This window comes from Dreissena polymorpha, chromosome 4 (genome assembly GCF_020536995.1).
Source record: "Dreissena polymorpha isolate Duluth1 chromosome 4, UMN_Dpol_1.0, whole genome shotgun sequence".
Taxonomy (NCBI): domain Eukaryota; kingdom Metazoa; phylum Mollusca; class Bivalvia; order Myida; family Dreissenidae; genus Dreissena; species Dreissena polymorpha.
This window is the reverse complement of record NC_068358.1, coordinates 109,525,085-109,538,659: the sequence shown is the minus strand read 5'-3', so window position 1 is coordinate 109,538,659 and position 13,575 is coordinate 109,525,085. Positions and strand designations below refer to the sequence as shown.

The 13,575-nt window shown below is 35.5% G+C and overlaps 1 long non-coding RNA gene across 6 annotated transcripts; it reads left to right on the top strand.

Annotated features, from left to right (window-relative positions):
* The first annotated feature begins 1,960 nt into the window (after nt 1-1,960).
* LOC127879891 (uncharacterized) lies at nt 1,961-8,696 on the top strand. 6 transcript variants are annotated; one of them, XR_008049322.1, is made up of 8 exons: nt 1,961-2,461; nt 2,756-3,983; nt 4,148-4,589; nt 4,780-4,831; nt 5,137-7,589; nt 7,814-7,915; nt 8,049-8,108; nt 8,273-8,696. It is a non-coding gene; the product is annotated as an uncharacterized LOC127879891 (long non-coding RNA). The 6 variants fall into 6 exon arrangements; XR_008049323.1 differs by having other exon boundaries at nt 1,961-3,983; nt 4,148-4,335; nt 4,523-4,589; XR_008049320.1 differs by having other exon boundaries at nt 1,961-3,983; nt 4,148-4,335; nt 4,523-4,589; nt 4,766-4,831.
* Nucleotides 8,697-13,575: the final 4,879 nt, after the last annotated feature.

Sequence of the window (13,575 nt, the reverse complement as noted above, 5' to 3'; positions counted from 1 at the left end):
ACAAGTTTTGTGGGGATCATTTTTTGCTAACATATTCGCATTTGGTAGAAATTCTTAGTTTTTCGCATGAAAATCACTTCGCTGACAAGAAAAAAAATTCCCATTTAAGACAAGTATAAAACAATTGATACCATTCGATAAGGAATTCTGTTCTGCACATTTTGATGTATGATACTCCACAATAGGTCTAATTACAAGAATACTGCTGAGAGAAAACGCATTCGTGCTTATAGAAATTTTGAACTTTAAAGTATCGAGTTAAACCGAACGTCGTTAGATAGCGAATAGTTGATAAAACTGTGTTTGTATCGAAGCGGTTTATTTTAACTGTCACAATAACGCGTGAACGCATTTCGATGAAATTTTCATTACCATAACCAGCAATCAGAGAGGAACAATAAGAGTTTAAATATTTTGCAAGTAGATAAGTGGATATATGTCAAAATTTCTGTTTATTGGTAAAACTTGGGTTGATATGAAGAAAAGATTTTCATTTCGCAATATGATACAGTAATATTTGCATCATGCGATGGGGAATTTATTTCTGTGCATTTTGGTGTAACATACTTGATGTTTTTGTAAAACGCTGCAGTTATACGGGCAGAAAACCATATCACAACAAACACACATTTCATGAATCGTAATTTTGACCCTTCGTTGTCAGTGCAAATCGACGACGTCATTTCAATGAAACTCATCTTTCAACTTAAAGGGGTGTTTACATATCGACGATAGAAAATTGTGTTTCTTTGACAGTGGTTTAAGTGCAATATCTATAGAACCAGTTGTCCAAATTCCATAAAATTTTCACCAGATGAACCGAAATTTCGATGCGCTCATACTGGTACTATTTGTGTATACAAAATCGAACGCGCGAGTTATGAAATTTTGATTTTAACGCAAATTTTCTCGATATTTCAAATTTTCAAGAACAATTGTACACATAACCATACTATTTGTATATCATTGTGTAGGCGCCAGTGTGCTGAACATTTTGATATATGTGGTTTGATATTTATTTTCTATATCTTCGTTGTACTAGTACAAATCACAAAACACAGTTGAAAAAATCACAGCGCGATAGTTGCTCTTTAATAAAGTTAGTGCGAAATCATATCGAGCTGCTTTCGTCAGTCGAACGTCATGAAAACATTTGAGTTCTCGGAATTGAAAATAAATATTGAATTGTTCAGGCTATGTAGAAAACTAAATGGGTATACGGGAATATTTTGTGCTGATGTTAAATGTTCAGTAATAAATATTTTGATGGATTACTCACATATTTGATATGATCTAGGATTATTTCAGAATGATAGGTTAGTAAATCTATGTTTGACTAGATTTTTTTATATACTCGCCTTTTGTCGTTTTAACATTGACTATAAAAATCTGCGTTGAGTACGCCTCATAACAAGATTTGAGACCTAAAGACCATGGATTTGCTTTAACTCGAAGGAAATACTGGATGGATTGTACGGACTCATGCTTATCAATTTTTATGCCCATTCAAGCTGTGAGTGTGAATATTTCGGCTTGTATGGTCATGAAAAAATATCATCACAAAGTCAATATTTGTAGGATTTTTGCATGTTAAGTATGATTTTTTGATTTCTCATCAAATACACATTCAATCGTAACTCAAATCATGAAGAATAAACATTTTCAATGTGCTTTTCTGTCATTCTTCGTTTGGTCGTTGAAGGGTTCGGACGTGTTTTTCGAAGCTCTCGACGTCGTGACCTCATTATAATTTGAACTGCGCGGGTAAAGAACGCTCAGTTGCGACTTGGAAATTGACCAATACGGACGTGTTTTTAAAGCGCTCTGAAAAAAGTTTTGACTTTTAAATTTTTTTTACTATGACAGAATCTTAGTTGACTGATGGTCTTTGACAAAGACAGACTTGTTTTTGTGAGCTATGAACAAAATTTGACTTTGAAATATTTTTACGATTAAAAAGTTTCAGTTGACTTTTGAACGTTGACGAAGACGGACGTACTTTCGTGAGCTCTGACTATTGATGAAAAGTTTTGAGTTTTACTGACTTGTACTTTGAGAGTAAAATTGACTTCGCGTTATAGAATAGCGACTTGGTACTCAGGTTGTTGAATGACTGGATGACTGAAGTGTTAGGTTATTGTTATGAGATAACAACTTGACTTTGACTTGAGTTGTGAAATGAAATCATACTCTTATGCGATGTTAACTTTTGAACGTTTAGTATTGACTGACAACGAACTTTTGTGAGCGTTATATATGAAATGTTTGACTTACATTAATTTTTTTGAACGACTTGACTTCACTTTAAGTTTTGACATCGGACTGATCGGACGTGTTTTTTTAAGCCCTGACTGTTGTGAATAATTAAATTTATGTTGTGGTGTCAAGCGATTGACTGTCAGTTGAGGTTCAGATGTCGAGCTGTGCGGACGTGTTCATCGAGCTGCTGTCTACAAAAAACGTGAGTACAAATTTTTTTCGTTTTACTGTTTACAAGTTGCGTGATGATGTATGATGGTTGTAATGTGTTGGGTAGAAATTACTCAGTGCTGATACAGTGTCGATATGTTGTGATGAGCGATAATAGTGGATGATGGTGGAACAGAATATTCATTGAGCTATTTTGAGGAAGCGAACATATGATGGAAAAATGTTGCAAAAATATTAAATGACAATGTATTGAATCGCTTTTGTTGATATGTATGATATTGATTAAATTGTATTTGCATGCTGTAACATTTCTATTCCATTTCAGGGGGCTGTGGTGAGTATTGTAGTATAAATTTGTTTCAATAAATCATGATGAATGAAAACTGATTTTGATTCGTTTTGTACAGGTTTACTTGTATAGAAGTGTAATGCGTTGGGTAGAAATTAGAATCTACTCAGTACTGATATAGTGTCGATATGTTGTGATTAGCGATGATGGTGTATGATGGTGGAACAGAACATGAGCTACTTTGGGGAAACGAACATATGATTGAAAAAAATTTGCAAACATAGTAGATAAATGATATGATATTGCTTAAATTGTATTTGCATGCTGTAACATTTCTATTTCATTTCAGGGTGCTGTGGTGAGTACTGTAGATTGTAGTGCATATGTATAGAATTCAATAAACGATGATGAATGAAAACTGATTTCGATTCGTTTTGTGTAATTTTAGGTATTTTCACTCTATCACAACTCTGTCGGTTGGTGTTCATGAGTGTGAGACTAATACAGCAATGTTTGAGTAGTACAAAAATGTTTTCGCTTTTGTGGTCGCCAGCTGTCCGTGATCTGTAAAGTGAAAATACACAGAGCTATGAAGCATACAGATGTTTCGAAATTTTATCAATGATTGTATACTATGCATGTTTTGATTTAGTTCGTTTCAGATTTGACATGAGATGAAAACCTGACATGATTTGAACAGAGCTGGGAAATGAAAAGGTAAGTCTGTTTCATTCCACTATGAACACTTGTATTTTGACAAAAGAAGAGATAAAGTGAGTTACTTTATCATCATGGTTTCATTTGGTGTATAACACATGAACAGAGGTAAACCTAGCTAGCTTTTCGTGTACTCTATTTTGGATGATGAGTATGTCAGTAACTTTAATTGTACGGCTAGTAAAGTATGAACATGAATGCTTTGTTCAGATTTTCAGATGTGTGCTGGCAGTTGAAGTCTGGCAGCCGGAGTGAACAGTCGTGATTTCTGGAGCTCCAACAATATGCTAGAAGGTAAGTAACTATGTTTGTTTTGCATTGCATGTTTTCATATGTTTCAGACTTTCGAGCAGAGATGTCATGCTGACTGGAGTTGAGCACAGGGCAGTGACAAAGTGAAAGGTAAGTACTTTTGACTGAATGTTTGTTCTATGCATGTTTTGTTTTAATTCATTTCAGGAGTGCTTATCCAGTGATGATATGACAGTTGGAGTGAACAGTGGAGCCAAGCAGTCTTGTTTTTGGAGCTACTCAACAAGCCTTGAAGGTAAGTTTAGAATTTCTCAATGTTAGTGAATTGAAGTACTGTCACTTGCTTTTGGACAGTCGAACAGAACAGACGTGGTTGCGAGAGCTCTCATATCTGTTGTGTTAAACTGTTTTTATGATATGTTATGTTTGTTTGTTTGTTTGTGATGTACTATTTTTCAGATGCTGATGGCAGTGATGGGTTTTCAAGCTGACCTGAACAGAAAAGCACTCATATGGTAAGTACAAAATAGTTGTTATATGGGATGTTTTGTGCATGCTTTTATGTTTCAGGTGTACTTGCTGACAGCGACGAAGACGAATCAAGAAGAGGAACATTGTTGAGAAAGTGATTGGGACTTGCAAACAGGGTAAGTCACTAAGTGTAGCAATTGTGTTTGTTTGATTTTTACCATGCATACTTTGCTTTGCTCTGTTTCAGATTTCACATGCAGAAATTAAACAGGATTTCAACTGCTGAGACACAATTCATCAAAAGTAAGGTAAGTTTTAATTCATTGATTTGAGTTGTACAATGTGTTCTTTACTTTATTTCAGATTCGAGTCACTGGTTTACACATGGAAGAAGATTTCCACGTCTGTTACTCAACTCTACAGAAGCAAGGTAAGTCGATCAATTTTTTGTTTTCATTGACTGCTGTAATGTGATGTTATGCTATTTTTCATGTGTGCTATGCAGAGATGGAGAATTCAATTTTAAGAAAGATTAACTGCTGCAGCTTAGCTCTGCTCTGTGTTGATTTTTGTTCAAAAACGTTTAAAATGTATGTGTGCTTTCAGATGTTTTGTTTCAGTTGATGTCCAGATGGCAAGCAGTACAGACGTGTTTCTTGGAGCTGCCAAACAGTGAGTACAAACGTTTTATATTTTTCAGTTGTTTACTCATAGAAGTCTGTGAAAGATGATAACAAGGGTTGAATCTATCAGCACTTGTGTCTAAAAATGCTGATGTGTGACGGTTTACTGAAAAGGGTAAATGCTAGCCAGTACTTACACTTGAGCAACCGTGGGATGTCGAACTAACTGATGATGTACTATGATGGTGAACACTTACTATGTGTATCGAAATGCTTTTGTTGATATTTATTATAGATGATTTGATATTGGTTAACATTTGTTTGCATGCTGTTAACATTTCTATTTCATTTCAGGGAGCTGTGGTGAGTATTGTAGTATACATTTGTTTCAATAATGTTTGAGTAGTACAAAAATGTCTTTACTTTTGTGATCGCCAGTTGTCTGTGATATGTAACGTAAACAAAAAACACAGCTATGAAGCATACAATTGTTTCGAAATTTTATCAATGATTGTATACTATGCATGTTTTGATTTAGTTCGTTTCAGATATGACATGACATGAAGAGTTGACAGTCGAACAGAGCTGAGCAACGCAAAAAGGTAAGTGTGTTTCATTTTAGTATGAACACTTGTATTTTGTTTTTATATGGTATGTTTTGTACATGCTATGTTTCAGGTGTACTTGTAGTCAGCGACGAAGACGATTCAAGAAGAGGAACATTGCTGAGAAAGTGAATGGGACTTGCAAACAGGGTAAGTGTTACAATTGTTTGTTTGATTTTTACCATGCATACTTTGCTTTGCTCTGTTTCAGATTTCACATGCAGAAATGGTCTCATAGCAGTGCCAACAGTGAATAAGGATTTCAACTGCTGTGAAACAACTCAACAGAAAGTAGGTAAGCATTGAATGAATGCACTTGAGTTGTACAATTTGATGTGATGCTTTTTTTCTGTTTCAGATTCAAGTTTCTGGTGTAGACAGAAAATGTGTTTGAAGAAGGAATTCTACTACTGTGATTCAACTCTACAGAAGCAAGGTAAGTAGAAACAAAATTTTGGTTTAATTTAACTCATGTGTTTTGCACTGCATGCTATTTTTCAGGTCTCTCATGCAGTGAGGGAAAAGAAGAAGATTTCAAGAAAAAATCACTGCTGCAACTCAGGCCGATAACAAGGTAAGCGTTTACTATATTGTATACAAAATGTTTTTCTGTTTTACTCTGTTTCAGGTTTCAATTGCAGAGATGTTGCAGAGATGTTTTGACAGCTTGTGACAGAAAAGAAATTCAGCAGCTGTGTCTCGACTCTAGCCACGAGGTAAGTCAAAACAAATATACTGGTTTGTATGTAATGTTGTTATGCCCTTCTATGTTTCAGACTTACATTGCTGTGACTGTTCGACAGTGGGTCAAAAAAGAGACGAATACAGGTTTCAAGAAGAAAATTGGCTGTTAAAACTCTGCACAAAATATGAGGTAAGTAAACAACTCTTTTGGTTTGTTTTGTGCCTTGTTATGCTTAACTATTTTTCAGATTGAAATGGTGGGTCGTTACAGAGCAGACTTTTGGACTACTGAGAAGTTGAGAAACAGAGAATGATTCAAGATCAGCTAGGTAAGTCTTGATTATTATGCATTGCTAAATGTTTTTTTCATTCCAGTATGGCTGTGGTTAGTACACTAACTTTCTATAATTTCATATTGAACTGTTTTGATGACTTGTATACTGCTATGCAAAATGTCTGTTTTTCACTTCAGTATCCTGTGGTAAGTACACTAACTTTCTATATTTTCATATTGAACTGTTTTGATGACCTGTATTTTGCATTGTAAAATGTGTTTCTTTTTTATTTCAGCATGGCTGTGGTAAGTACACTAACTTTCTATATTTTCATATTGAACTGTTTTGATGACTTGTATACTACTATGCAATGCTTAATGTTTTTTTCATTTCAGTATGGCTGTGGTAAGTACAATTGCCTTTTTTATTTTTCATATTGAACTGTTTTGATGATTTGTATACTACTATGCAATGCCTAATGTTTTTTTCATTTCAGTAGCCTGTTGGTAAGTACAATTGCCTTTTTTATTTTTCATATTGAACTGTTTTGATGATTTGTATACTACTATGCAATGCCTAATGTTTTTTTCATTTCAGTAGCCTGTTGGTAAGTACACTAACTTTCTATAATTTCATAGTGAACTGTTTTGATGACTTGTATACTGCTATGCAAAATGTCTGTTTTTCATTTCAGTAGCCTGTGGTAAGTACACTAACTTTCTATAAATTCATATTGAACTGTTTTGATGATTTGTATACTGCTATGCATTGCTAAATGTTTTTTTCATTTCAGTATAGCTGTGGTAAGTACACTAACTTTCTTTAATTTTCATATTGAACTGTTTTGATGACTTGTATTCTGCTATACAAAATGTGCTTTTTTCAATTTCAGGTCAGCAATGGTAAGTATAGTGTGTTTCTTTATGTATAATTTTGTATACATATTGTTTTTTTTTCATCATATCATGTCTTTTATATTTATGCTTTGTGTAAGTAAAATGTTCATAAATCATTCTTATCTTCAAACTAAAAATGTATTGTGCTATGCAAAATGTCTGTATGATTTCAGTTGCCAGAGGTGAGTACCATTACAGTTGAAAAGTTAGTTTTGTTTAGTTAAAGTTTTGGTTCACAGTTCTGTTTATTATTTGGCAAAATTTACATGTATGCATTGAGTCTTGATTTCAGCTCGATTGTGGACTGAAGAAGATTGCCCGCAGAGGGATTGGATACAAAATACAAAGTAAGTACTGAGTTTCTTACTAAAAGTTTTGAGTTGTATTCATTGTGTGTTAATATGCTATGATTGCTATGAACATGACTTTTGTATTTCAGCGAAGACAACATAGGTAAGTAAAATTGTTATCTGTTTCATGTTTACTGTTACAGTTCAATATTGTGTTTATAAATTTTAAGTTGTACAAACACATTCAAAAGTTTCTGATCATGCTTTCAATTTCATTTCAGCCCTACTACAAGACGAGTGTTTTCTACTACTAGACGTGTCATGTTTACTTCCAGGCGAGCAGTGACAACAAGGCGCCTTTGTGGAAACAGCAAAACAAACAAGTGAGTATTAGTTGAACAATTGTTTGAGATTGTTTTAATGTTATGTTATACTTAAATGCAAAATTGTGCACATAAATTGTAAGTTGTACAAACACAGTGAAAGTTTCTGATCATGCTTTTCATTTCATTTCAGCTCTACTGCAAGACGAGCAGTAACAGCAAGGCGCCTGAACATGCAACACAATACAAAAAAGTAAGTATCAGTCAAACAGTTGGTAGAGTTGTGTGTTTTTCTTTAGCAGTTTGTGTTTACTATTTTATTTGATCCATGGTATATTACACATGCATGTTTTTATCATTTCAGGCTGTTTACTTTCATCGTTTACTGTTTAACACAATTTGCTTTTCTATTTTCAGTGCCAATTTGCAAACCTTGATGTGGACACCGAGTAGTCAATACATACGTGTGGCGTATAGCTGCGACAAAACCGTGGGTCCATCGCACCGATAACTTGAACATTGGCCCGTGTATGGACATCAGTGCAACTTTGTGAATCCATGTAACTTTGTGAATCCATGTAACATTGCGAATGTGTGTCGATCGAAAAATGTGTACATTCTGCACTGAAACGAACTCGGTGTTGCAAGTGGCAAGTGTTGACAGTGTGTATGTTTATGTTTATGTTTTTACATGAAAAATAAAGGAGATTGTTCTCCTACCTTTTTTTTCCTTGTTTTATTGTGCTGGCCAGCAATATTGATGTATTGATGTATGTGTTTGTGTTTAAACTATGCAATACCAAAATCAAACAAAAAATAAACATTAACAGTCATTAACTGTGTTTGGGCGGCCGAGGGGTTTAAGACTACACAAGTGTGAAGCGCACTGATAGCACTTGGGGGTAAACACCTCGGTATTTCGGTGCTAAAATGTTTTCACGGTGCTTATTTTGACGCACTGTTAGAACTACCAACCAGTAAATGATTGCTTGATTTATAAAACAAATATTCAGTCTCTACTTTGGCACAAGAGACTCTAAGTATCAAATAACAACAATTTAAGCGCAGACAATCACATGGTGGTACACCAGTCCGAATATACTCATTGCTCTAGCCAGGATTGCAAATTACTTGTGTTGACTAGCAAGGCTCCCTAGTAACGGAGCAGTGTTACTGGCGTTTTTTGGGTCGATAGTGCTTAGGTGAGGTTTTGCTCGAATCGGGAGCGGGTCACTCGCTTGGGCGAGTTAGTTTTCGCTCGTAGTTTCCAATCTGGCTAGATCACTGTAAGGTTGTTTTGACTGCTATTTGGCAAGCAGAAAAACAACAGCGGTTAATTGACTGAGTATGGGCGACCGAGGTATGTAGGTGTCAATAGACCGACTCCACAAGTTGCGAAGCGAACCGATAGCACTTGAGGGGAAACGCCTCGGTTTTCGGTTCTAACATGTGTTATCCATGCTGTCGTTACACTCTGGCAAGGCTCCTCAATCTATCGCGAGGGACACTCATAATTGCCCGCAAGCTTTAGAATCTGACGTGGGTCGATGCGTATGCGAGTCCGAGGACGCGATGGCATTTGATAAGGCTACCAACCAGTTGATAACACGCATTGTTCAAATTGTTAGGTTTAAGTCTGCTAGGGCTGGGGTGGGAAGGCGACTTCTCTTGTACTCAGACAAGAGGAACGGTCACAAGTCCGTGAAAACGCCGAGTGACACCACTAGCTTTCAAACGTACAAAGCAAAAAACTTTCAAACTTGAATTTGAGGTAAAAAAACTATATAAACAACTAACCGTTATAAGATATTTGCCATATGGCAACAAACTATGTTACTCAATGTTGCGTTGAACATTAATTGCGCCTTACGAACTACTCGTGTTGAGACTTACATTGAGTGACTCGTAAACGTAAAGCAGTTACTCGCTTTTGACTGCATACACATTTTGTACAACGGTTCGTTATTGGTATAACTTGTCTTTCAGTGAGGCACATTAACATAAACGTTCAACAGTATTTAGGCTTTATATTGCGCTTGTAGAATATACGAACAAAACACACTACATAAATGACGTCTAGGGATTATTTTGACTTTCCATTTGAGATGATATGATGAAAAAGTATATACATCAGTTTAAGCGACTTTCATGACATTCACCACATGGCCATAAACTTGCGTTATTCAATGAAATGTTAAAATTTCGCTAGCAAAATAAATAAAAACTATATACGCAGTTTCATAACTTTCGATGTATGATCATGAAGTTTGAAATTGTGCAAAGCAATTTTGCGTTAAAAGTTGCATGTAGTTTTATCCCGATCTGAAACGTTTCGCTACAATACAGCCGTATTCGAAACTCAACAACTCAAATGTTTGTACAGAACAATACGAATGTTCCCATTTTGAAACGACAGTAAGTTAAACAAACATTTAGTGGTAAAGCGACATTTCTTGTACTCAAATAGGAGAAACGGTCACGAGTCAGTACACAAATCATAGCAAAACTACACTCTGCAGCTTGTATGAAACGTGTTTACAAAACCAAAGTAGTTCAAAGCAGAACGCTTTTCCTTCTTCGAGGGAGAAGAAATCTGGGTGCAAGTCCCGGCTTTGGTTATAACACGAATACTACTCGCTGCTCAATAGCAATATTCATCATCCTATCCTTATTTAAGGAATACAATCGATTTTTGCCATACGGCCACAAACTATGCTACTAAGTGTTGCGTTGAACATTAATTGCACGAAATAAACTACTTGCGTTGCAACTAGCAAGCAGTGACTCGTAAACTCAAAGCAGTTACTCGCTTTTGACTGCATACACATTTTGTACAACGGCTCGTTATTGGTATTACTTGTCTTTCAGTGAGACACATTAACACAAACGTTCAACAGTATTTAGGCTTTATATTGCGCTTGTAGAATATACGAACAAAACACACTATATAATCTACAATCGATCGCATAGTTAGCTACTTGAGTTGATATTGACAAGCGCTGGTCAATCATCTCGTTTGTAAGCTTTCGAGTGTACACAGTAGTTTGCAGTTTTGTTTCACACATAATACAAAATATGGATGAAAAAAATCTATATACATAACAGTTTGCGATATTAACTACTTTTGCCTCTTGGCCAAATCTACACTCGATCGCATAGTTTGCTACCTAGGTTGATATTAACAAGCGCTGTTTGAAAAGCAGTATTACTTCAATGCTATGGTTTGGTTGTAAGATAAAATACTAGTATATGATGCATTGATGTAACAGATATGTAGGCACATTCGTATAGTAGAAGAAAATTCTCAGCAGCAGCTGGTCTGCAAACACTACAATGCGATTTTGCAGTTTGATACGAACGTGTTTTGTTCACGTGAAGTTGAAATGAAAATCTGTCGTGTCTGATCAATGAAATATATTTGATAAAATAACACAGTTGAAAGGCAGTAACATATCCAAGGTTGTGCTATGTTACAGCTCCACAGATAGTTATTCGTCTTGCAAGATACTGGAACAGATGTCCACATGTTATTGTATATTATCTGATTTAGGATATTTTGAGAAATTATGCAACAGAACATTTCTGCAAGATGTGAAAAAAATATCTATTTAAATGGGATTTCTGAGGTTTAGCCATCGCCGAAAGGCCAATGTTTCTTCGTTAATGCATGGCAAAAGTAAAGGCTATATTGTTTGCTAGTATGCTAGTCCGTATTGCATATCGCAAGGTGGTAAAGCGGCTCTTTTCATTTCGCTGTGAAAAGAACGGTCACAAGCCCGTACAAACGCTGAGTGACACCTCTTGATCATGTAGCTTGTATGAAACGTGTTTATACAACCACAGTAGTTCAAAGCAGAACGCTTTTCCTTCTTCGAGGGAGAAGAAATCTGGGTGCAAGTCCCGGCTTTGGTTATAACACGAATACTACTCGCTGCTCAATAGCAATATTCATACTCTTAGACAGTCAAGTTAATCGCGGGACCAAATGCCCATAGGTTCGATTTTGACTTGCTACATCCACGATTGAAATGAACCAACGAATTTCCATTGAGTGCATGATTGAAACGTACAGGATAAAATTTCCTAATCCGTTTTTAGTGAAACTATTGACCGCTCTATGTTAAAACAAAAACAGTTTATATTTAAAGCTTGAACATTCGCTGATAATAGGCATGCAATAACAATCCAACGCTGAAATGACTCACACTCCTACGCAATTAATTTTTTCGCGGGACCAAATACCCATAGGCTCGATTTCGAGTTGCTTTATTGACATCAATGGATATTTAGTTGTTTTTCTATACTCCAACATATGTTTATAGCTCGTCAAAAGTGGCCCCATTTGTTATTAATGATGTTTCCATCTGTTGCTAATAAGTAGATGTTGAATATAGCAAAATGCGCACTTGAGCGTGTATTACAGTCTGTTCTTTGTTAAAAGTACATACATTTTAACGTTAACGTTTTGGAGGTTCAGTGGCATAAGCATATAAATAACATAATTATAATCACCAGAGAAGTAAAATGTGAAAATGCCGTTCTATGCCATGCAACTAAATACAAAATTCATCCTCAACGTTCTAATTTGTGTGTATGCCAAATGCATTTATAATTTTATCTATAACTATGTAAATGAAACAATAATTAGTTTGCTATTTCTTAACACACAATGTATGGGTTTGATCGGTTTCTTGTAAAATCGTTTAATTGACTATTGAGTTTGTAACATAAATCGTTGATGGATGTAAAACGATTGATGAGTATGAAGTAACAAGTAGTTCTCGAAATTGTTGTATTTATCGAAGCAATCATTAGAACATAATGTCTCTATGTCGCAGTGGTGTAGTGGATATGGTGTCCGCCTAGCGATTAGGAGGTCATTGGTTCGATCCCCACTGTGTGAGCGTTCTTTAAATTTCCCCCATAGACACCACGCACTGGTTCAAGTCCTAGGAAACGGACTCGAGAGCGTTCCAAATCAGCCTCAGGCTTTTCTATGCAATCGAGCTTAAATAAATAGGTTTAAGCTAAACTAAACTAACATAATGTCTGAATATATCAAATGAAGCGTTCTATATGTATATGGATATGTGATTGTTTATTTAATTGTGTGCATCAAAAATTGACTAGTATATTTGCAAGATCAACTAAGTTAAATGTTTATAAAAATAAAATAACAAAATAAGAGATATAAGCTCGTGCAAAATAAAAGATATTAGCTTTATCCAAGAAACAAGGTCTGTGCGTAATGAAAACTTTACAATTCAACTTTTAAACAATACAAGTCACAACTGATACCGATATCCATTCGCGAATTTAATAATTAGCGCATGTGTCCGCGATTGAAATTGCACTACTTGTCTCGTTGCGTTTAGTTACGATTCAATGCCCTCAGGTATGATTTAATTGCACGATCCTCATTAACAGTAGGGTGCAGTTGAGCGTGTTACTCGTACTTTGTTAACGTTTAAATATTCCCACGAATAACACGATTGAGAAGGTTGACATCAAGATCTTATAAAACCTGATTATATCTGCTACATCAACCACTATTCGTTCACGATGAAGACTACGATTTAAAATGTGACGCAAATCGTGATAGAGAAAATAATAGGTAAGTGTTGATTATAGATCAGGTTTATCATGCGAGGCTTAGAAAACAAAAAGCACAAGCCTTGGCGGGTGCTTTTTCGTTTTCGTGCCGAGCATGATAAACCTGA